The sequence below is a fragment of the Lissotriton helveticus genome, chromosome 9 (genome assembly GCF_964261635.1).
Source record: "Lissotriton helveticus chromosome 9, aLisHel1.1, whole genome shotgun sequence".
Taxonomy (NCBI): domain Eukaryota; kingdom Metazoa; phylum Chordata; class Amphibia; order Caudata; family Salamandridae; genus Lissotriton; species Lissotriton helveticus.
In genome coordinates, this window is record NC_136070.1 from 971,061,597 (window position 1) to 971,087,855 (window position 26,259).

Genomic DNA, 26,259 nt, shown 5'->3' on the forward strand with positions numbered 1-26,259 from the left:
TCGTCTTTCAATCCCTGATAAAAAAGAGCAGCTCTCTTCTCTTCCGGCCAAGTAGTTTCAGCAATGAGTCTATTGAAATGAGATAAATAAGTAATAAGATCCCTATTACCTTGTCGTAGTTGCAACAATTCTCGATCTGCAGATAAAGTCACTGTTCGCCTATCAAATACTTTTTCAAATTCCTCTACGAAGCGTCGCCAATTATGCAGTAATGTGCTATCTTGTCTAACCAATGGGACTGCCCAATTAGCGGCATTTCCGGACAGATAGGAAATTAAAAATGCTATTTTTGACTGAGGGGTAGGAAAGGCTGCTGGTCTACAGGAAAAATGCAACTCAATTTGTGTTAGAAAAATTTGCATCTTAGAAGAATCTCCAGAAAACCGTTCAGGAGGTACCAAAGGGATTTGTGGAGGAATAGTAACAGCAATGTTAGTAGATCCCCTTGCGCCTGTGTCTTGCGCATCTTCTGGAAGCAGAGTATTTAAACGTTGAATGTGATCTACCTTATCAGAAAGTAATGCAGTAGCATTCATAGTTTCATTTAAATCAGCCTGCATCTGAACAATAACCTTCATCAAATCATCCATGGTGGCCATTATGACACCACAATCAGACCGGGAGGAAAATTATTCGTGGGCTCACTATTCTGTCATGTGAAGTCTTCCTCAGGGTCCGATGTGATGCTATAAGGGCCCACCTCTCGATACCTCCAATTCTGATTGTATTAAATACACAGAATATTGAAGTGATCAAGCGGGGAGAAAAGGGGATTAGGAAGGGAACAGCTGGGAAGGAGATCTGAAAAGGAAAAGTTATTTTTGCAAATATTCTTTAGCTTTGCTTAACCAAAAATAATAGTAATCAAAGGTCTTTAATTCTCTCACCAGACCAATTCAGCCTATTATTGAAATGATTGAATCTACCTTAGTTTCAGTAGAATAAAGGCTGTTCCTAAATATATAAACATGTACTAAACTTGTTCAATACTTTGATTTCAGCATTTAACAGTTTGACCTATTTTTCCTGATGATTAGTTTTCCAAGCAGGATTTTAGCAAATGAAAACACCAAAATGAAATATACCCGCTGGGAGTTGTGCCTTATTTTTATCTTCAAAACAATATATGTAAATATACTAGGTCAGTCAGAATTCTCAATATTACGAGGAAGATTGAATGCGCCAAAATAAACCTTGAAACTAACATGAAATGCAGCTTTCGTCTTTATATCCTTATCATTCTGTATGAAGGCATATTTCAAATATAATGCGAAAGTCTTAGGAAATTAAGACCTTCAAATCTTGAATTGACTTAATACTTTTCTCCTACCTGAAGTTTACGACCTACTCTACAAACTGGTGGTCAGCAGAATACTCGAAAGGCGTAGCAGCTTCACAGGATACACAAAGCAGTTCTTCACCTGGAAATCAAACCTGGAACTGCTGCACTGCCGAAGAACTCGAAGCGACACTACTCCCAGGACTGGAAAACTCACCACTGCCTTTCCGTTTTCAGCAAAGACTCCTCAGGACCTGAAATGAAAACGGAGCTCCGAGGACAGCCTGTCACCATTACAAGACACGCAGAATAGTGAGCACAGAAGGTTGGGCGCGGTCGCGTACATCGACGTGACAACGCCCTTGCCAATTCTCACGCATGCGACAGGGGTGTGAAACCTCACGCATGCGGCGGAAAATACATGTACAAAAAGCGCTTTGCACAAACTGGGGCAGAATACATAGGTTAGCATTATTGTCAAAGTCCCCTTGAACATTTCTGCCACCAACGTCCTCCCAAAGTTATCTGATGCATTTTACCACATAGTGGTGCCAAACATGACGGCAGATAGAGACCTCTGCTGAGTAGGGCGGACCCTAGACCGCAAGCCACCCTAGTTCTGACACATCCTTATGCACCTTAGAGGCGAAAGCCGGACCCTGATCCGAATGGAAGGTGCCACAGGCAAAAATCCCTACAAAGACACGCAAATCTCTTATGACAGTCCGTGAATCAGCGCTGCGATGGGGCCATACCCACACAAAGCGTGTGCATGAATCAACTGCTACTAAGATATACTGATACTCAGTATCAGAAGAAAAAGGACCGCAGTGATCTAAATAAACACCGCCTAGTGGTTTCTTAGATATGTATAACTGTGTCTGTGGCGGACGCGCAGCAGGTGAAGGTTTAATCTGCTGGCAAATGTCACATTGAAAGACATAGTCGCGCGTCTGTTTGTACAGTCCCCACCACCAGAAACGTTGTTGTAATTGAGCTACAGTGGCTGAAACGCCCGCATGCGCAGACGCCACACCTTCATGCGCCGCTGTAATCAAGCTTGCCCTGCGATCCGAGTTTGGAATCAAACGTTCTCCAACTTCAGGTATTTTCACAAAAGGAACCTTATCTGGACTTAAGTGGTATGTGTACTTCGAAGGGAACCCCGTAGGATGTTTACTTCCCTTCTCAGTGGCAGCTACTGCCGCCAAGATGTAATTATCAATCTTACTTTTGGACCGTGTAACTGCTGCAACTAAATATGTAGATACCGCTGATTTCGCTGCTTCATCAGCAAGCGAGATACCAACAGCGTGAACTCCCACACGCTGATGGCCAAGAGTATGAATCATAAACACGAGGGGCAACTGCTCTTTGAGCTCAGCCACTCGAACCCAGATCAATTTATGTTTTATTGTGCTACCCTTGGAATCACGAAAGTCATTCTGAATCCAAAAGAACAAGTTCTCATTGTAAGACTGTACACAGTAATAGGAATCACTCACAATAAGAGTCGTCACACTAGGATCTGCGTACTCCAACGCGAGTAAGAGAGCACGAATCTCCGCCAATTGTGCGGTGCAGTCCCCTAGAGTCTGCGTGTGCACAACTTTGGACTTGAACTCGTCGTTCACCATGGCACCGACCACAATGGCGCATGCGGAAACGTAGGCGTGTTTAGAGCCATGCTCAACCTGCGCCGAACCATCAGTGTAAATGATGCAATGGAAATCCTCCAAAGGTCGAATTGCTAACGGAGCCGGATGAATGAATTCATACTGTAAATACTCCTGCGACCGTAACGTGGCGTCAAAAATAAAGGTGACATCCTGAGATGTCAAGGATGCTGCCCATTGAATCCACCGAGGGTGCAAAGCATTAGAGTTTGGTACACTGGCTTTCGTAACTGCCTCCAAGGCAGGACACGGGGTAACAACCAACATGCGTTTTCCCTGTGACAGGGCACGTTCTTTAAGAATTGCCATCTGCACAGCCGTTAAAACTTTCTCCACAGTGGAAAAGCGCATTTCTGCCGAAGTGTACAAGTGTGACTTGTAAGCAATAGGTACTGTGTCTCCTTCATTACAAGTAAGGTACGTGAAACCCACCGTCCCAGGGATGATTCTTATCACCAGGTTGGTGTGGTTATCACGAGTCAGTAAGAATCTAGAAGCGAGCAGATCAGCCTGCAAGGATTGCAAAATGGCGGAGTGCTCAGGCAGCCAGCATGATTTGGAAAAAGTTGGTTGTATCAAAGCATACAAAGGCTTGATACACTGGGCATAATCCGAAATGTATGTCCTTCCGAAATTCAAGAAACCCAGTAAAGACTGTAATTTTTTCAGTGTTGTCGGAGCGCGCTGTCAGGCCTCCCCAGTTGCAAATAGGGTCATTAACGCAAGAAAGGCTCAGGTACGCGACTTGGACAGATTTAACTCGAAAATGGCGCCTGAGAAGGCCGCCAGAATCGAGTAGCCAGTAGCGTTCTAGTCTTTGCTGAGAACGCTGGCGAATCCTGGTGAGGAGCGCGCGCTGCTGGAGAACTGCGCACTTCACCGAGGATTTGACCGTGAACGGAAGCGTTACAGAAGTGTCCGTAATTTCTAGTCAGAGAGTCAACGTTGTTAATTGTTAAAATAAATTAGTCAGAGAGGATAGGGTTTCGCAGCAAACCTTTCTGAACCCGAGTGCTGTTTTGAAGAAAGCTCGAGTAGCGTGATTTAGAAGAGGAGACGTCGAGTCTCAAGTGTTTCCCTCAGCAGTCTTGAAAAAAGGTTGACGAAGACGAAAACCAGAGCTAAGTGATTAATGGCTATCTCGTCTTAAAATCATAAGCACTTTCAATTTCTAAGAAAGCGTAAATGAACAGAAAATGAACTAATACTCGATTCGAAACAGTGGCATCAGTATGCAGTTTAGCCAATTCTAATGTAAACAGAGGAAACGCGAGAAATGGTTAAATATATATTAAAGTAAAAGAGTCATTGTGTTCAAATCAACAAGGTTATTAAAACAAGACAGATACTCACCCAAGGCAAGAAGTAATTCTTTTCCAGTTAGCTTCTTGAGCAAAAACGACCAAATACTGAAAGAGAAAATACAAGAAATGCAGAAGAATTATTACTAATAAGAAAAGCCACAAAGAAAAGCACAGTAAGTTAGTAGTTCATAAGAACATAAACAACAACAAAAGTAATAAGAGGGTTAGGTGACTAATAAGTATTAATGCATTACAGGTGTGCCAGAAAAGAACAAAAAACAGATAAGGCAGAGAGCAAGAGATAAAGAAAGGAAAGATACAAGGAGAAATAGATAAATAAGTAAGTAAGGCTCTATAGGAAAATAAGAGGCAGTATAGGAATAAAAGGTTATCTAATAGGTGTATCTTATAATTGCAGACAGAAACCTCCTGCCATTAGAAAACAACACGCATTAAGAACGCACGCACACAACCAGAAGAGGAGCAGAGTTCTGGAAGTTAGAGGGTAAGGTAGTGAGAGATAAGAGTTTAAGAAGCCATAGAAGTAGTAGAAGTATACTGATGTAATTCTTGGTTACAGGTCTTCAGCAAAGCGGTCTGCAGGGCGGACTACTGAAGAAACTCACCAGAAACGTCTCTTCTCTCTTTCTCTTTTGTTATTTTATCCAATATCCCCCTTCCCCCATAATAGCCTCTGTGGAGACTTGTTGTATCAAGCTCCAAGTTGCTGTTGGGGTGGATTTGGGAATTAGCATCTCTGTTCCTGTGTAAAAAATACAATCGAGAGTCTGACAGAGTGAAGTGCCCAAGTTGCATCTTACACCCGAACAGAGATGGCAGAGGGTATAGATTTGCAGGGATTAGGAACCATACTAGATTCCATACAAAAAGAGTTGAGCGCAGTCCGGGAGGAAAACCAGAACCTCAGAATGGAGATAGTAAACTCAAGAAAAGAAACTGCAGAACTAGCACAAAGAGTTAGACAGCCTTTTGGTTCTGGGTCAGACACTCACGTTCCATTAGTAGAGGGGACAACTAGAACAACCACTCAGGTAATTCATTCCCTATCTCCTGTCATACCTTTAGCGGCACCAGAGCGTTTTAGTGGGGATCCACAAAAGGCCCAGATATTTATCACTCAATGTTCGCTGCATTTCCTGTGCCGTCCTTCCATTTTCCCAGATGCGCAGTCTCGAGTTGCCTTTGTACTATCGTATTTAAGTGGGGATGCAGCCTCTTGGTCTTTGCCTCTAATAACAAAGAATGACCCAATATTGAGGAATTATGAGAATTTCAAGGAAGAGTTTCTCCGTATCTTCGACAGAAGACGAATATCTCAGGCTGTAGACAACGAGTTGCTTGATTTGAAACAGGGGAATCGTGATGTGGTCTCTTATTTGGCTCAGTTCAACAAGCTTGTGGTGGAAACAAACTGGCCAGAGAGTAAAAGGGCAGCAGTATTTTATCGTGGTTTGAAGGACGAATTGAAGGATGTGTTAGCTGGAATACCAAACAGACCCACAGAAATCTCTGCATTAGTCGACTTGGTGTTGGAAATCGATTTCCGTCAAGGGGAAAGAAAAGGAGAAAGGAAGAAGGATTTCAGAGCGGTGGTTCCCAGATTTGATCGAGTCAGGTCGGAAGGAGGACGGAGTTACGAAGGGGCACAAGGCGTCGAACCTATGCAGATAGGAACCATACGGGGTCCACTTACTAAAGAAGAAAAGGAGAAAAGAAGAACCAGCAATCTTTGCATGTATTGTGGATCCGGAGGGCATTTTGTGCGTAACTGCCCAAAGAAACCCAAAGTGAACTTCAAGCCGAAGGAAAACTAGCAGCACCATTTGTTGGAGGAGTTGAACAGGTGGATGCGATCTCAGACCAAACTCCAAAAGAACACCGAGTGGCAAATACCCTGCAATCAGCGGCTCCACATTTAACCTTATCTATGGAGATCAGATTTAGACACGTGACGCTAATGGAAGTCTCCGTGATGGTGGATTCAGGAGCCACCGGAAATTTTTGTGATCTAAAATTTGCGAGGAAAGTGGGTATCAAGGCCATCAAGAAGTTAAGAAGTGAACCAGTCCGAGCAGTGGATGGCACCAACTTATCTTCGGGTCCAATAGTCAGTCACACTGAGTTAATACATCTGATCTCTAATGACGGACATGAAGAAACAATCCAGTTTAACTTAATAGATGCTCCCCAATTCCAGTTAATTCTTGGGCTTCCCTGGCTCACCGAGCATAACCCCAACATAAATTGGAGTACAAGAACAGTTAAAATGGAATCGAGCTACTGTTTGGAAAACTGTTTTAGAGATCAACAACCAGAACGAGAAGTAAATCCTGCACACATGTTATGTCAAACCGGGGAGTCCATTTGTGTAATCCATGTACAAGAAATACCAGAAGAATACCAGGATTTCAAAGATGTCTTCAATGAGGTGGAGGCTGAGCAACTACCACCACACAGACCTTACGACTGTAAGATAGAATTGGAACCAGGTTCGAACTTGCCTTGTAGTCGAGTATATGCCCTCACGGAGAAGGAACATCACCATTTGAGGGAATATTTGGACAAATATTTGGCAAATGGGTTCATCAGGCCATCGCAGTCCCCAGTCTCCTCGCCTCTGTTTTTTGTGCCAAAGAGGGAAGGAGATTTGAGGACTTGCATTGACTACAGAGCGATCAATAAAATCACCAAAAAGAATCGTTACCCATTGCCCTTGATATCGGTGTTACTAGACCAAGTAAAGGGGGCAAAGATCTACACCAAACTAGACTTGAGGGGGGCATACCATCTCGTGAGAATGAAAGAGGGAGATGAATGGAAAACAGCCTTCAGAACAAGATTCGGCCTATTTGAATATCAGGTAATGCCCTATGGTCTATGCAATGCGCCTGCGGCCTTCCAGCACTTCATCAACGATGTATTGAAGGAATTCATTGATCAGTGTGCCATCGTATATATCGACGACATCTTAATATATTCCATGGATGAAGAAAAGCATCAAGATCAAGTCCGAGGGGTTTTGCAGAAGCTAAGAGAAAACAAGTTGTTTGTAAAGCTAGAAAAATGTGCCTTTGGGGTGGTACAGGTCGAATTTTTAGGTTTTGTAATCTCGCCCACTGGCATATTAATGGACCAAAAGAAAATCGAAGCTGTGACTAATTGGAAGTCTCCAGAGAGCGTCAAGGAAGTGCAAAGTTTTATTGGCTTCGCCAATTTTTACCGGAGATTCATTAATGAGTTTTCACACAAGATTCTGCCACTCACTAGACTGTTAAAGAAAGGGACAACATTCGAATGGACGACTGATGCAGAAGAAGCCTTCAAAACCCTAAAGAAAAGTTTTACTACAGCCCCAATCCTACAACACGCAGATCCAACAGAGCCTTTCTTTGTGGAGACGGACGCCTCCGATCAAGCCGTGGGAGGAGTCTTATCTCAACGAAACAAGTTAACGGGGCAACTACATCCAGTTGCTTATAGATCAAGGAAGTTAACCCCGGCAGAAGTTAACTATACCATAACTGAGAAAGAGTTGTTGGCCATAAAGGACGCATTCAAGGATTGGAGACACCACCTGATGGGAGCACAGCATCAAGTCACCGTGTACACAGATCATAGAAATTTAAAATTTTTGAAAACAGCGAGAACCTTGACCCCAAGACAATTACGATGGTCACTGTATTTCGCTGATTATGACTTCATCATTACTTATCGACCAGGAGCCCAAAATGGAAAAGCAGACGCTCTCTCTCGAATTGATACCGAAAATCAAAAGACGCCAATAAGAGATCAGTCAATTATCCCCAGTGAAAAAATTATTGGAGCAATCTCTTCAGTTGATTTAGAGTAAGGAATCTCAGAAGCAATGGATGGGAAGGCAATGGAAGATTGGGCAAGGAAAGAAGGAGGAGAGATTCGTGCTCAGTTACCATACTACCAAGGAGCTTTATATATTCCCACCAAAGAATTGCAGCAACAAATAATGAAAGAAAGTCATGATGCAAAATTGGCTGGACACAAAGGGGAGACAAAGACCAAGGAACTGGTCCAGCGACACTATTGGTGGCCTGGAATGTCTCGAGATATAGAGCAGTATGTTAAAACTTGCGAGATTTGCGCTCAGGGAAAATCTGAAAGACAGGCCCCAAAAGGGTTGCTCCTACCCCTGCCCACTCCACCGTATCCTTGGCACACTGTTACACTGGACCTCATCACAGATTTACCACTTAGTCAGGGGTATAACACCATTTTAGTAGTGGTAGATTCTTTTTCTAAGATGGCTCACTTTTCCGCCCTGAAAGGAGTGCCGACAGCTAAACAGTTGGCGGCTCATTTCAGCGCTCAGATAGTGAGAATCCATGGAATCCCGAAAATAGTGATAACGGACAGAGGTCCCCAGTTTATTTCCCACTTTTGGAAATCATTCATGGAAGGATTGGGTACAGAAGTCCGGTTTTCCACCAGTTATCATCCAGAAACGGACGGTCAAACCGAGAGAGTGAACCAAGAACTTGAACAGTATCTGAGATTGTTTCTTTTGAAACAAGGAGGTAACTGGTCAGACTATCTTTGGGCTGCAGAGTTTGCTCATAACAATGCAGGAAATGTTTCCACAGGGTTTTCCCCTTTCTTCATGAACTATGGTAGGCACCCAAATTCGACTCTCAGACAGGTGGAAATCTCAGTTCCAGCAGTAGAGGAGGTAGTGACACAATTAGAGCAAGTGCATCAGAGTGCAATCGAAAATCTAAGAAAAGCTAAGGAAAAATACAAGGTCTATGCAGACAGGAAGAGGCGAGCAGGACCTCAGTTAGAAGTAGGAGACAAAGTATGGTTAAGTACAAAAAATCTAAGACTAAAAGGGAACCGAAAATTTCAACCGAGGTTTATAGGTCCATATCAGGTAGAAGAAAAGGTAAACTCGGTGACCTATCGAATTCAATTACCATCCAAGTTGAAAATCCATCCAGTTTTCCACATATCCTTACTGAAAAAGGCACCAGAGAACTTGCGAAAAAACTTACCTCCGAGGCCCTTGCAGCTAGAGACTGGTACAGAGTTTGAAGTCAAAGAGATCCTTGACTCGAAAGAATTAAGGGGAGAGTTGTATTATCTTGTAGACTGGAAAGGCTATGGGCCTGAGGAAAGATCTTGGGAACGAGAAGATGATGTTCATGCTCCAAGATTAGTGAAGGCCTTTCATCGACAATTTCCAACCAAACCCCGGAGGGGAGAATCTACCTTGTTGGAGGGTACTGTCAGGCCTCCCCAGTTGCAAATAGGGTCATTAACGCAAGAAAGGCTCAGGTACGCGACTTGGACAGATTTAACTCGAAAATGGCGCCTGAGAAGGCCGCCAGAATCGAGTAGCCAGTAGCGTTCTAGTCTTTGCTGAGAACGCTGGCGAATCCTGGTGAGGAGCGCGCGCTGCTGGAGAACTGCGCACTTCACCGAGGATTTGACCGTGAACGGAAGCGTTACAGAAGTGTCCGTAATTTCTAGTCAGAGAGTCAACGTTGTTAATTGTTCAAATAAATTAGTCAGAGAGGATAGGGTTTCGCAGCAAACCTTTCTGAACCCGAGTGCTGTTTTGAAGAAAGCTCGAGTAGCGTGATTTAGAAGAGGAGACGTCGAGTCTCAAGTGTTTCCCTCAGCAGTCTTGAAAAAAGGTTGACGAAGACGAAAACCAGAGCTAAGTGATTAATGGCTATCTCGTCTTAAAATCATAAGCACTTTGAATTTCTAAGAAAGCGTAAATGAACAGAAAATGAACTAATACTCGATTCGAAACAGTGGCATCAGTATGCAGTTTAGCCAATTCTAATGTAAACAGAGGAAACGCGAGAAATGGTTAAATATATATTAAAGTAAAAGAGTCATTGTGTTCAAATCAACAAGGTTATTAAAACAAGACAGATACTCACCCAAGGCAAGAAATAATTCTTTTCCAGTTAGCTTCTTGAGCAAAAACGACCAAATACTGAAAGAGAAAATACAAGAAATGCAGAAGAATTATTACTAATAAGAAAAGCCACAAAGAAAAGCACAGTAAGTTAGTAGCTCATAAGAACATAAACAACAACAAAAGTAATAAGAGGGTTAGGTGACTAATAAGTATTAATGCATTACAGGTGTGCCAGAAAAGAACAAAAAACAGATAAGGCAGAGAGCAAGAGATAAAGAAAGGAAAGATACAAGGAGAAATAGATAAATAAGTAAGTAAGGCTCTATAGGAAAATAAGAGGCAGTATAGGAATAAAAGGTTATCTAATAGGTGTATCTTATAATTGCAGACAGAAACCTCCTGCCATTAGAAAACAACACGCATTAAGAACGCACGCACACAACTAGAAGAGGAGCAGAGTTCTGGAAGTTAGAGGGTAAGGTAGTGAGAGATAAGAGTTTAAGAAGCCATAGAAGTAGTAGAAGTATACTGATGTAATTCTTGGTTACAGGTCTTCAGCAAAGCGGTCTGCAGGGCGGACTACTGAAGAAACTCACCAGAAACGTCTCTTCTCTCTTTCTCTTTTGTTATTTTATCCAATATCCCCCTTCCCCCATAATAGCCTCTGTGGAGACTTGTTGTATCAAGCTCCAAGTTGCTGTTGGGGTGGATTTGGGAATTAGCATCTCTGTTCCTGTGTAAAAAATACAATCGAGAGTCTGACACGCGCAATTGTGCGCATTTATCCAGGAAGTGAGGAGCCAAACCTCTACCTTCATTGTTGAGCTCATAGCCCAGGAACAACACTGTGTACTCTGTAATGTGCGATTTTGCAAAGTTAAACTTGTAACCCATGTCTGCAAAGTTACAAATTATGCTGTTTTCCCGACACAGATGCTCCCAAAGTTCGTCGTCTGTGAGATATAGGTCATCCACATACGAGCATGCATCTGGGTCGATTCTCTCCAAAAGGGACACAATGCGGGCAGTAAAAATCCCAGGACTATTCTTATAGCCCATTGGGAGACGCCGAAATTGTTTTTGGACACCGCCGCAAGTAAAGCTGGTCCATTGGGAACTAAGACCATCCAATCGATGGGCATAAAAACCGTTAGAAATGTCAAGCGTGGTTTTAAAACGCTTACGCACAAGACTATTCACTAAGGCAGAGCCGTGAGTGTTCTGTACAGCACAATTACGGCAATGCGAGTTTAAATGCCGGTAATCCAAAACCAAACGATATGAACCGTCAGGCTTGGTTACAGTAAAAAGAGGGTTATTCATCGGTGACACACAAGTTTTAATTACACCCTGATATTCCAATTGCTCAAGGATTGCTGCGACGGAAGCCTTGGCTTCACGCAGAAAAGGATATTGAGGTTGGGGCTGTGGCTGAGACCGTAAAGGAATTTCGTGGCTTGGGGACAATTTATCCCAACCACATTGGTTGCAGCACAGAGCCGGTGCTAGAGCCTTAGCCCACTCTTCTGCAAAATGCAGCGCATGCTCTTTCGAGACTGTGTTCGTGAAACTGGAGAGGATTACCTCCTCCCCTCGCAGTGCTGCGAGAACAAAAGGTGGGGGCCAGTCAGCCTCCGAAAGCAAAATGTCATACGTAGACGAAAGATTTTCCCAAAATACCCCTTTTATGGTACGTTGTATGTCACCTTCGATTAACAGGACAATTTCATAAAGTCTATCAGGGGGAGCAACTCTTGTATCAGCTGTTTCAATCACAACATAAATGTCAGTCGCTGTCACATTCAGTAGTGGACGCAGGGCCTCTCTCACTATGGTAATCTCCGCCGCGCTGTCCAGCAAGGTCAGAGCCCAAGTCAGATTCCGAAGCCGCGTTCTCACTATCTGTGGCATATCGATGCGCTGTTAAAGCCGCAACTTTCTTTTTGGCAAACTGCGGTCTCTTCGGCGTAGAGCCGTCCTGCTTTCCTGTGCCGTCTTTCGGTCGAGGTTGGTCGCGTCCTTGTTGACCACCCCGACCTCTTCCGCATCCTCCACCACCGGACACTGAGGCCGATGATTCCTGAAAGGAACGAGGAGAACATTGATCAGGAACCTGAAATCGATCAGGTGATTTAATCTTCGCGCGATCGCGCAAGTCATAAACACGTTCTGTTTGCGCAGGTAACGGAGACGCAGGACGAGATTCCTGTGTCTGCTGTTGTTGCTGTTGCGTACCCTGTTTTTGTTTTTTAGGCCAATTTTGTTTCTTGGACTTGGGCTGAATATCTGTTTCAGAATTCTGCCCTTGGGGTTGCTTTTTCTCTTTAACAGAAAAAGGCTTTAGACCTTTGCTATTGCGACCCACGGTTTTATAAGCAGCCACAATAATCCTCGCTAACTGTTGGGGTTTCTCGGCATCGGGAATCGCCGCCAAAGCATTGGCCACTTGAAAGTTCACTGCATCCCCCTTGACATTAGCAAGAATTAGATCGCAAACTATATCAAAGGAGCCACACAGGCTCATACCCAATTCAACCGCAGCCTCCGGTTCGTGATCATCTTGAACACGTTTAATGATCGTCGGCAGGACAGCCATAGACGGAGTGCCATAACACCTCGCGTAGACTGCCGCAAACGTTCTACCCCAGGTCACACAGTCAGCGAGTTCAGGAGCCAAATCCTTTGGTAAATTAATTGTTAAAATCCTGTGTTTGTCACCAGGAGTTGTATTAGGAAATACTGCTTCCAGTTGGTCAAATTTCTCGGCAAGCCAGAAAGGAAAATCATCCTTCTCCTGGGGACGCTTGCCCATCACAGCATTGACCATCACGGGACTGAGCTTCATATCCCCCTGTCCGGCTGGAAGTGCCGCACCCCCCGGGGGCCCACCCGGAAGATTACGACCTATGTATTGCACTAAGGCTCGGATCACGGCAATATGTAGTCTACGAACTTCCATCAGGGTACAATTGCCGTGTTGAGGATGAGGAGTAAATCCAGCCAAAACAGGCCAATTTGCGCCTGGAATGGATAAAGGACCATACCTCGGAGCTGTTAAAGAATGGGGTAGGGCGCCACCAAACCAAACGCGATGCTGCCAAGTATCAATAGGAACTTCCTGTGCTCTCTACGGAGTATATTCATTTGGTCCCGGAGAGGGAGTGTAATTGTGGAACAGACCAGAGTTAGCGTCCACTGCCGGAAACGTCATCCACGAATAGAACAGTTTGTATGGGTAAGCAGCATCCGCACTCACCACCAATATCACAGCCAAGCCCTCCAAGGGCACTTGGTAAGTCTGCAAATGATTGCGTACTGCAACGCGACTATGCTGCGGAATGTCAACTGGCTGGGCCATGACCGCACTGGAATGTAGAAAACAAAGTAAACTTTGTAGCACAACTGGGTAGTAATTCAAGGAAACCTTTTTTAGAAAGATTCAAGCTTGAAAAGACCTATTTCACAAATAGTTAGGTTTTGTCCGACACCACTGTTTTCCGGAAACGACAGTGAAGGGGTTAAGGATTGAAAGATATACTACTCGAGTGTCATGATATAAGACCGACAACGTTGGGCGCCATGTAGCGGGAATTCCGTTCTCCTACAGAACTGTGCATAGAGATTCGGAACCTCAGTGAATTAGGGTGGCCCAAAACTCACCTCAGTACCCAAAATCCCCTTACCGAGCTAGCTACAGTGTCTCATTGGTTAGTATAACTTTCCAATGTTTAGACAGACCAGAACATGAACTTAGAATACCTCAGGCATCGTGGAACACATGAACACTCTTTCGTTATGCAATCATTTCAAACCAGAACATGGAGTAAAAGAGGACACGTGCACATTTGAAATATTTATTTACTAATGCAGGGTTCTCAAACGCAGTATCTTAGATAATACAAGCAAACATATTATCACAAGCAAAGTTATCAACATAGTTAATAGTCCATAAAATGCGAAAGGTGACAGCATGCTAATATGCTGAAATGAATAGGAGTTAGCAACACCTAATTCTCACCCTCCCTAACTAGCATAGTATATTATTATCTATGAAGGTCTCTTTGGGTTTTAGCAGGGCGGGCCCATACCTCAAAATCTCAGTGGCAGAGGATCACATCATCTTCCACCAGCTCTCTGCATGCGAAGCACCATCAAGTGTCCGTGTGTGCTCTTAGCAAAGCAATATAAAACGTGCGTAAAGCCAGATTTTGGCAGCAGCTGCATTCATGTTATGTCTAGAAAGGTGCGAAGATCAGACCTCACAACAACACTGTGTCGAGTTATCCTGGGAAGCTTCAGCACTCACTGTGCAGACATATTTTACCAAACAAAGCTGATATCAGAGCAATAACATATTATTCTCATGTAAATCACAACGCTCTTCTAGGTTGAAAGCTAAAATAACAATTATGTGTCGTGTGCAAAAGCAGCAAAAGGAAAAATGGCGTTTAAACACTTTAATAAGCTCATGCTAACTTAACACAGTATATAGGTAAGCAGTATCTATATGACAGCCCAGAGTTCACCCATCCCCATATCAGTCAACAATGACTTGATTTCAGACAACCAGGAAATCTTATGTGAACAACCAAGCCCCCTTACTTCGGCCAGGGCTTTGGCATACAAGGAGAGCTCTGGAGTAATCCAGAGACGTCTCTAGAATGCCAGGGGTCTGAAGCATGCTACATCCTCAAGAGCCTGGCAGCCAAGGTCTAACAGCAGAGGAATATGCGGTGATGATTGGGGCAAGCCTACTGTCGACCTCAAAAATTTATTCTGAGCAACAATTAGCGGGGACAGATTGCTAAAACCCCATATTTCAGCACCATACATAATCAGTCAGTCAGTCAGTCAAATACACTTTATTCGATTTGTTAAAATCATAAAAGGAATAAAACATTTATGTACATTTAAAAATCACATATTACATACATATACACAGTCATAAGAATCAATGTGTGTGCGTACTTTGGACAGATGTGAAGATGGATGTAAACATGGACACCATACAAACATTATGCTGATATTACGCACTAAAACTGTACAAGATCACTCAGTAGCCCCTCTTGGATTTGATTCTATAGGCTGCCACTAAGAAGCTAGCTACACAGAAAATAACCCGGTTGCTACCCAAGGACTGTAGATAAACTAAGGCAGGCCTAACCTGGATAAACCCTGCTTCTCTCAGTAGCGGTGTTAGATATTTCTTCCTGGGGTCCGTGTACAAACTACAAAACATAATAAAATGCATGGAGTCCTGCTTAGAAAATTCATCACATCTACACGGAGGGCCACATTCTGGCTTGCACCATGATTGATAGTTGCCTAGGTAATAATGAATTAAATTGAATCTGAATTTAATTAACAAAAATCTATGGAAGGGTTTGGTAACAGTTCTAAGATACGGCTCGATTGAAGGTGATGTTAATAACAAATAATGTGATCTAACAGTAGGTTTCATAAGTTCCTGTTCTTCTCGAGCCAATCTCGCCCTATCCATAAAGCTCTTTTTAGTCCAGATAATATCCTCTCGCCTAATACTCGAGGGAGCATTATATAGATCTGGGCGACCTAGCTGTGCAAAGGTAAATCTTACATATTCTAGCCAGGATATTTTCGTAGCATGGTCTAAAGACATGACCTCTGTTAGGATGGAGTGATTGAGTGTTAACTCAGCGTTTAGCCATGTCTTTAGCCAGAATAATAAAGGGGCCATTCTGATTCTGTCTGTAATATAGTCTAGGCCCACCTCCCCGTGAGTCGAAAACGTGGGTGTAGACTGGGGGATGGACAGCAGTAGTCTCAAAAATGTATTTTCAGCTTTTTGAATTGAATCTTGTGGTGCGTACCCCAATACAGAAGAGCCGTATATGACTATAGAAATACATTTAGAATCTTAGATCTTTAAAAGGGCCTCCATTGGCCTGGCCCCCAGTCTATTTGCAAAACACAGCAAAGCTGAGGACGCTCTCACTAATGATAGGCTTTTGGCCTTTATTTGTGGGCCCCACGATCCCTTCTCGTCAAATATAACTCCCAAATAGGGAAAGACTTCCACCCTGGACACTGCTTCTCCCTTACAGGAAAAGGATACATTTTTCTTCTTCTTGTTTCTATGTCGACCCACCACCATAGTATGGGACTTTTTAGCGTTAATCTTTAGGTCCAACTGGTCCATAAAGGTCCAAAAAGCTTCTAACAGACGCTGAAGGCCCACCCCTGTACGTGCTATCAGGACAGCATCGTCGGCGTATAGGAGAGCCGGGATCTTAACTTCTCCTACACGCGGAACGTCCCCCTCCACTGCCTCTAGATGTTTTTCCAGGACATTTATATAGATGGTGAATAGGAGGGGGGCCAAGATGCAGCCCTGGCGCACTCCTCTCAGGGATTTAAAGAGGCTTGTGCATCTTCCCTCCTTCGTGACCCTCACAGAGGCAAACAATTCCTGGTGTAGTGAGGCCAAAAAATACACAAGTGGTTTGTCCACACCAAACTGTACCAAAGCTTCCCACAGTTTTGATCTATTCACTAAGTCGAAAGCCGAGGAGAGGTCCATGAAGGCCAGAAACAAAGACCCCTCCTTAGCCACTGTGTACTTCGATATTATCATGTGCAGATTGGAGCACTGGTCCAGTGTGCCCCGCTTTTCTCTAAAACCATATTGAATGTTTGACAGGCCCCCGCACCTTTCGATGTTAGCTCTAAGTTTATATAGTAAGACTCTGCCTAAGATCTTAATTGCAGAGTCTAAAAGGGAAATTGGCCTGTAACACCCTGGATCATCCCGCTGGCCTTCTTTAAAGATGGGCACGATGATAGAAGTGGACCAGGTTTTAGGGAAAACTTTACCATTTGCAGCTATAAAAACATTTGTTAAAACCCCTGCCCAGAGATTTGGGGAGTGTCTATAAAAATCAGCGGGTACGCCATCCGGCCCTGGGGCCTTCTTCTTGGAAGTCTCCTCAATAGCTCTCTCTACCTCGACTGGTGAAAAGGACAAAGGAGCACAGTCAACCATCGCCCACGGTATCTTTGTGGCATCAGTTTCTCGGTTTCCATAAACCTCCCCAAAATGCCTTAACCATTTATCATCTGGGATGACACATTCCATAACTGTATTATCCCCCTCGGCGAAAAACGGTTGATTAACTATGCCCCAAAACTGTGAACTGTCATGCAGGACCTCACAGGAGAGTAGGTCTTCCCAAGCCTTCTTTTTAATGTCGTTTTTTCTCCTATTAATAGTGGCCTTGTACTCTTTTCTTAGACTGATCACCGCTACCCTATCTCTTGGGGAGAATTTTACAGCTATCATTAGCGCCTTATGGGATTTAGAGCACTTGGAATCAAACCAGCGATGCTGTGTAAATCCCCTCTGAACAGCTTTGACCGTTAAGGCACCAGCAACATTTGAACAAATATATTCGAAGGCCCCCATGACCTCATGGGCAGTAGCCTGTTGGTCCTGACAGATAACCAAATGCCCCTCAATTGTAGGCAGTAATTTCTCCATGAAATCTCCAGGGATAACTTTGGCCCATTTGACCCTTCTCCCTTGGTCCGTGGGGCATATGGAGTGACCGGTAGCCGCAGGGCGATGCCTGCCTTCCATATGGGCTCCCCAGTGCATAGTTAGTCGGACCGGGTTGTGATCACTATGGATTGAGGCTATGGCTTTGTAGGTTAACACTCTATCTAAGATAGCCGTGGTCAGGAAAATATAATCTAGGATAGAACCAGGACTAGAGCCTTTGAATGTGATGGTTCTGGGGCCTCCCTCACTGATAAAAGGTTCATAAAGGTTCAGGGTGGCGAGCAACTCCTCGAGCGGCTCCCCTGACTTAGTGTGCTCGAAGTGGGGTGTCCCTATACCTGCTGGGCACTCCTGTTCGCCTAGAAAGCACGACACATTGCAAATATGTATATTAAAATCGCCTAATAAAATTAACCCAAAATTAGTGTGGTTCATTTGACTGTATGTGATAAGACATTGTTGTAGTTCGGCTAAATGATCATTTCCCCTATCCCTGTCCCACGCATTATAAAAATTAATTAGGAGGATTTTATTACTAGGTGGGACAGTCCATTCAACTATTAAAATATTCAAAGAGCTGCTGTAAACCCTCCTAAAGGTACCCATACATAATCGCTGGCAAGATTTTGGAAGCATATATTTTAACAAGGGGGGCAATGGGCTTAGTTAGGGATAACCTGTGCTCTTTGATCAGTGCACCAGCTAGCCGGGTGTGCTTCAATGCTAGCATATCAATTTGGGGCTTCCAGCTCAGTTTGTCACTATATGTGACCCCCAAGTAGGTAAAAACATCTGTCTGCTCCAAAGGGAGACCATCCATATAAACGCTAGCTCCAACAGACTTCGACCCATGGAGCACCATAAACTTGGTTTTCCCTACGTTGACCTCCAGCTCATGTTCACGGCAAAACACCTCAAAACGAGATAGTGCCAGTTGTAATCCCTGTCTCATTTTGGATATAAGCAAGGTGTCGTCCGCGAACATGAGCAGGGGGACTTTCATGCCAGCTAATATTGGCACATCAGTTGGGAAATTAGCAAAGTACTGGACCACCCCGTTTATAAATAAGGAAAACAGGGTGGGAGCCAGCACACACCCCTGTCTGACGCCCTTACACACCTCAAACCTGTCAGTGACCTCCCCTGGTTTGCCCCAGCGGACCTGTGCATAAGTGTGTTCGTGGAGTTTAACCAAGAGAGCTACCAGTTCATTAGGCATCCCCTGCTCCAAAAATACTTTCCACAATTTTGCCCTTGGCACAAGATCAAAGGCAGATCTAAGATCTACAAAAGCCGCAAAAAGCAAACCCCCACTTAAGAACACCTCCTTCCAGTACAGTAGCACAAATCTGAAGGCCTGATCCAGGGTCCCCATATGTGACCGAAACCCTGCCTGTAAGGGAGTTAGGATGTCAGCTTCGGTCATCCAGCCCTGTATCCTCTCTAATACTAATCTTGCTATGATTTTCTGAACAGCATCGATTAGATTAATCGGTCTATAGTTGGCCAGAGTAGAGCGATCACCTTTCTTGTAGATCGGTAAAATCTCTGCTCCAAACCAGGACTCTGGGACTAAATAGCCAGAAGCAGAGGAGAGGTGTGCAGATAAGCTGATTTCTGGTTGTCTCGTTGATATAGAGGGCAACTTCAGACCAAAAAGCATAAACCATGAGGTGGTACCAGTCAAGGTGTGTAAAGTCTGCAGGCTCAATGGAGCATCTAGCGGATTCTGAGGAGGGCAACAGCTTTATATGGTGCAATTGTTTAGGGGTGTAACATACTCTATTCAGGAATTTGAAGTATTTCAGCCTGGGCCATTGATTTATCTGAGACCTGTTTTTTTGTTTGCCAGCAATATCCCCACACCTTACCGGACAGGTCCATCTCCAAATCTGCCTCCTATTGTTCCTGGGTAGTAGAGATACCCTCAGGGAACAACCCATCTGTCATTTTATATAGAATCAAAACTTTCCCCCTAGTGCTATTAGAAAAATACATCTGTGTTAGTGGGACAAATGTCTGGGGCTCCTGACATAAACCATCCAAGTGTGTCGCTTCCATGTCACGTAACCTAAATTACGCGAATATATCAAGTGCATTAACCCAGCCATGCAAACGGAAGTGCTCCACTGTAAGAAACCTATTACCAAGGAACAGCTGACTTAGTGTAGTGCAGCTTCATAGCTGCCAAGTTTTCATATTGCTTATGTATGTAATTTTCCTGGTTTCAGTGTAGTTATGAGTGACATTCAAAGACCAAATGTGTGACACTTTGAGTGACAAGTTTCCTATGCGCAAAACAAAGCAGCGAAGTCCATGGAAACAGATAAATATCAGACAATACACCCATTTGAGCAATGAGAAACTCTAGAAAGTTCTTGAAACTGCTGCAAAGCACCTGAAATGGAAATGCACTAACCTACTTCCTTAGTAAGCTGAATGTACTGTAAAACAAATGTGTAACCATGATATTAAACAATAAACAAGTGTTCCAAAGGCCATAATTAATTAAAGTTCTGTGGACACATGCAAACGTGCACACACAGTTAAATAGCCAAAAATTACTTACTAGATGTGACAGATTGCTACTTGCATTATAAAATAAGCAATATACTATTAAAGTCCATATGCACATACAGTCCAGACCCTAGTGCAATATCTACCCAACTGGAGAAAACAACGAATAAGAAAGCACACTAAGACGAGAAGCTAACAGCCTAGACAGATCATTCACATTGTCGAGGTAAGAGTACCAAAGGCTGACAGTATCATGTTCCTTACACTAACCTGTATAGGGGTTCTGTGCATTTATAATCTGAGACCAAATTAACATGCATGCTAACATTTTATTCTGTGCTTCCATGTAACTGTTTGTAGTCCCGTGTCACAGTTCTTGCCTTCTTTTTTTCAGATGGAGAATATCTAAGACATGCTTCTTCTGTTCATCTGAAACATTACTACTGAAGACAAGGTTCTATCCAGTGATAAACTAGGGTGGAATTTGGTTTTATTCTTTGTTATTCTTGAGAACCCTCTTTATTTGTCAGCATTGATGTGTGGCAACGTAAATAGAAGTTTGACTACTTTCAAAGATGGAAGAACGTGCTTCTCTGAGTGCCAACAACAGTAAATTATGTTCAAGGTAATTCCAAATTGGACCCATCCTGTAAGGCACAACCTCACCACTTCCACAGTTTATTTTAATAATAGCAGCCCTTTCTTATGCATTTCTAAATATGTCCTCAAAATCGGTGACTTGGTATTGTGCAAATTTATGGTCTAAACAAACTATGTCATGCTCCGTAAACTTGAGGTAGGTCACAAACAGTTCCACCAAGAACTACATATTATCAAAACCAAGTTTTTGTTTCTCATAAAAGTTGAAGACCCTTACATGCTTCAGCAATTCGTCATGAACTGGAAGGACTTTCAAAGCACACTGCACTCCATTCTTGTGAAAGCTCCAAACTGCTTCATATAAAGCTTTCTGCCTTTCTGGATCGATTTCCCCACTTTCAATAGCTCTCTCTACCTCGACTGGTGAAAAGGACAAAGGAGCACAGTCAACTATCGCCCACGGTATCTCGGTGGCATCAGTTTCTCGGTTTCCATAAACCTCCCCAAAATGCCTTAACCATTTATCATCTGGGATGACACATTCCATAACTGTATTATCCCCCTCGGCGAAAAACGGTTGATTAACTATGCCCCAAAACTGTGAACTGTCATGCAGGACCTCACAGGAGAGTAGGTCTTCCCAAGCCTTCTTTTTAATGTCGTTTTTTCTCCTATTAATAGTGGCCTTGTACTCTTTTCTTAGACTGATCACCGCTACCCTATCTCTTGGGGAGGATTTTAAAGCTACCATTAGCGCCTTATGGGCTTTAGAGCACTTGGAATCAAACCAGCGATACTGTGTAAATCCCCTCTGAACAGCTTTGACCGTTAAGGCACCAGCAACATTTGAACAAATATGTTCGAAGGCCCCCATGACCTCATGGGCAGGGGCCTGTTGGTCCTGACACATGACCAAATGCCCCTCAATTGTAGGCAGTAATTTCTCCATGAAATCTCCAGGGATAACTTTGGCCCATTTGACCCTTCTCCCTTGGTCCGTGGGGCATATGGAGTGACCGGTAGCCGCAGGGCGGTGCGTGCCTTCCATATGGGCCCCCCAGTGCATAGTTAGTCGGACCGGGTTGTGATCACTATGGATTGAGGCTATGGCTTTGTAGGTTAACACTCTATCTAAAATACCCATGGTCAGGAAAATATAATCTAGGATAGAACCAGGACTAGAGCCTTTGAATGTGATGGTTCTGGGGCCTCCCTCACTGATAGAAGGTTCATAAAGGTTCAGGGTGGCGAGCAACTCCTCGAGCGCCTCCCCTGACTTAGTGTGCTCGAAGTGGGGTGTCCCTATACCTGCTGGGCCCTCCTGTTCGCCTAGAAAGCACGACACATTGCAAAGATGTATATTAAAATCGCCTAATAAAATTAACTCGAAATTAGTGTGGTTCATTTGACTGTATGTGATAAGACATTGTTGTAGTTCGGCTAAATGATCATTTCCCCTATCCCTGTCCCACGCATTATAAAAATTAATTAGGAGGATTTTATTACTAGGTGGGACAGTCCATTCAACTATTAAAATATTCAAAGAGCTGCTGTAAACCCTCCTAAATGTACCCATACATAATCGCTGGCAAGATTTTGGAAGCATATATTTTAACAAGGGGGGCAATGGGCTTAGTTAGGGATAACCTTTGCTCTTTGATCAGTGCACCAGCTAGCCGGGTGTGCTTCAATGCTAGCATATCAATTTGGGGCTTCCAGCTCAGTTTGTCACTATATGTGACCCCCAAGTAGGTAAAAACATCTGTCTGCTCCAAAGGGACACCATCCATATAAACGCTAGCTCTAACAGACTTCGACCCATGGAGCACCATAAACTTGGTTTTCCCTACGTTGACCTCCAGCTCATGTTCACGGCAAAACACCTCAAAACGAGATAGTGCCAGTTGTAATCCCTGTCTCGTTTTGGATATAAGCAAGGTGTTGTCCGCGAACATGAGCAGGGGGACTTTCATGCCAGCTAATATTGGCGCATCAGTTGGGAAATTAGCAAAGTACTGGACCACCCCGTTTATAAATAAGGAAAACAGGGTGGGAGCCAGCACACACCCCTGTCTGACGCCCTTACACACCTCAAACCTGTCAGGGACCTCCCCTGGTTTGCCCCAGCGGACCTGTGCATAAGTGTGTTCGTGGAGTTTAACCAAGAGAGCAACCAGTTCATTAGGCGTCCCCTGCTCCAAAAATACTTTCCACAATTTTGCCCTTGGCACAAGATCAAAGGCAGATCTAAGATCTACAAAAGCCGCAAAAAGCAAACCCCCACCTAAGAACACCTCCTTCCAGTACAGTAGCACAAATCTGAAGGCCTGATCCAGGGTCCCCATATGTGACTGAAACCCTGCCTGTAAGGGAGTTAGGATGTCAGCTTCGGTCATCCAGCCCTGTATCCTCTCTAATACTAATCTTGCTATGATTTTCTGAACAGCATCGATTAGACTAATCGGTCTATAGTTGGCCAGAGCAGAGCGATCACCTTTCTTGTAGATCGGTAAAATCTCTGCTCCAAACCAGGACTCTGGGACTAAATAGCCAGAAGCAGAGGAGAGGTGTGCAGATAAGCTGATTTCTGGTTGTCTCGTTGATATAGAGGGCAACTTCAGACCAAAAAGCATAAACCATGAGGTGGTACCAGTCAAGGTGTGTAAAGTCTGCAGGCTCAATGGAGCATCTAGCGGATTCTGACGAGGGCAACAGCTTTATATGGTGCAATTGTTTAGGGGTATAACATACTCTATTCAGGAATTTGAAGTATTTCAGCCTGGGCCATTGATTTATCTGAGACCTGTTTTTTCTGTTTGCCAGCAATATCCCCACACCTTACCGGACAGGTCCATCTCCAAATCTGCCTCCTATTGTTCCTGGGCAGTAGAGATACCCTCAGGGAACAACCCATCTGTCATTTTATATAGAATCAAAACTTTCCCCCTAGTGCTTTTAGAAAAATACATCTGTGTTAGTGGGACAAATATCTGGGGCTCCTGACATAAACCATCCAAGTGTGTCGCTTCCATGTCACGTAACCTAAATTATGCGAATATATCAAGTGCATTAACCCAGCCATGCAAACGGAAGTGCTCCACTGTAAGAAACCTATTACCAAGGAACAGATGATTTAGTATAGTGCAGCTTCATAGCTGCCAAGTTTTCATATTGCTTATGTGTGTAATTTTCCTGGTTTCAGTGTAGTTATGAGTGACATTCAAAGACCAAATGTGTGACACTTTGAGTGACAAGTTTCTTATACGCAAAACAAAGCAGCGAAGTCCATGGAAACAGATAAATATCAGACAATATACCCATTTGAGCAATGAGAAACTCTAGAAAGTTCTTGAAACTGCTGCAAAGCACCTGAAATGGAAATGCACTAACCTACTTCCTTAGTAAGCTGAATGTACTGTAAAACAAATGTGTAACCATGATATTAAACAATAAACAAGTGTTCCAAAGGCCATAATTGATTAAAGTTCTGTGGACATATGCAAACGTGCACACACAGTTAAATAGCCAAAAATTTCTTACTAGATGTGACAGATTGCTACTTGCATTATAAAATAAGCAATATACTATTAAAGTCCATATGCACATACAGTCCAGACCCTAGTGCAATATCTACCCAACTGGAGAAAACAACGCATAAGAAAGCACACTAAGACGAGAAGCTAACAGCCTAGACAGATCATTCACATTGTCGAGGTAAGAGTACCAAAGGCTGACAGTATCATGTTCCTTACACTAACCTGTATAGGGGTTCTGTGCATTAATAATCTGAGACCAAATTAACATGCATGCTAACATTTTATTCTGTGCTTCCATGTAACTGTTTGTAGTCCCGTGTCACAGTTCTTGCCTTCTTTTTTTCAGATGGAGAATATCTAAGACATGCTTCTTCTGTTCATCTGAAACATTACTACTGAAGACAAGGTTCTATCCAGTGATAAACCAGGGTGGAATTTGGTTTTATTCTTTGTTATTTTTGAGAACCCTCTTTTTTTGTCAGCATTGATGTGTGGCAACGTAAATAGAAGTTTGGCTACTTTCAAAGATGGAAGAACGTGCTTCTCTGAGTGCCAACATCAGTAAATTATGTTCAAGGTAATTCCAAATTGGATCCATCCTGTAAGACACAACCTCACCACTTCCACAGTTTATTTTAATAATAGCAGCCCTTTCTTATGCATTTCTAAATATGTCCTCAAAATAGATGACTTGGTATTGTGCAAATTTATGGTCTAAACAAACTATGTCATGCTCCGTAAACTTGAGGTATGTCACACACAGTTCCACCAAGAACTACATATTATCAAAACCAAGTTTTTGTTTCTCATAAAAGTTGAAGACCCTTACATGCTTGAGCAATTCGTCATGAACTGGAAGGACTTTCAAAGCACACTGCACTCCATTCTTGTGAAAGCTCCAAACTGCTTCATATAAAGCTTTCTGCCTTTCTGGATCGATTTCCCCACTTTCAATAGCTCTCTCTACCTCGACTGGTGAAAAGGACAAAGGAGCACAGTCAACCATCGCCCACGGTATCTCGGTGGCATCAGTTTCTCGGTTTCCATAAACCTCCCCAAAATGCCTTAACCATTTATCATCTGGGATGACACATTCCATAACTGTATTATCCCCCTCGGCGAAAAACGGTTAATTAACTATGCCCCAAAACTGTGAACTGTCATGCAGGACCTCACAGGAGAGTAGGTCTTCCCAAGCCTTCTTTTTAATGTCGTTTTTTCTCCTATTAATAGTGGCCTTGTACTCTTCTCTTAGACTGATCACCACTACCCTATCTCTCGGGGAGGATTTTAAAGCTATCATTAGCGCCTTATGGGCTTTAGAGCACTTGGAATCAAACCAGCGATGCTGTGTAAATCCCCTCTGAACAGCTTTGACCGTTAAGGCACCAGCAACATTTGAACAAATATGTTCGAAGGCCCCCATGACCTCATGGGCAGTAGCCTGTTGGTCCTGACAGATGACCAAATGCCCCTCAATTGTAGGCAGTAATTTCTCGATGAAATCTCCAGGGATAACTTTGGCCCATTTGACCCTTCTCCCTTGGTCCATGGGGCATATGGAGTGACCGGTAGCCGCAGGGCGGTGCGTGCCTTCCATGTGGGCTCCCCAGTGCATAGTTAGTCGGACCGGGTTGTGATCACTATGGATTGAGGCTATGGCTGTGTAGGTTAACACTCTATCTAAGATACCCGTGGTCAGGAAAATATAATCTAGGATAGAACCAGGACTAGAGCCTTTGAATGTGATGGTTCTGGGGCCTCCCTCACTGATAGACGGTTCATAAAGGTTCAGGGTGGCGAGCAACTCCTCGAGCGCCTCCCCTGACTTAGTGTGCTCGAAGTGGGGTGTCCCTATACCTGCTGGGCCCTCCTGTTCGCCTA

At 43.6% G+C, this 26,259-nt stretch overlaps 2 pseudogenes; both read right to left on the reverse strand.

Moving 5' to 3' along the window:
* Positions 1 to 20,644: 20,644 nt before the first annotated feature.
* Positions 20,645 to 21,713, reverse strand: LOC144783335 (uncharacterized; annotated as a pseudogene).
* A 3,019-nt stretch (positions 21,714 to 24,732) lies between these two features.
* On the reverse strand, positions 24,733 to 25,474 carry LOC144783336 (uncharacterized; annotated as a pseudogene).
* Positions 25,475 to 26,259: the final 785 nt, after the last annotated feature.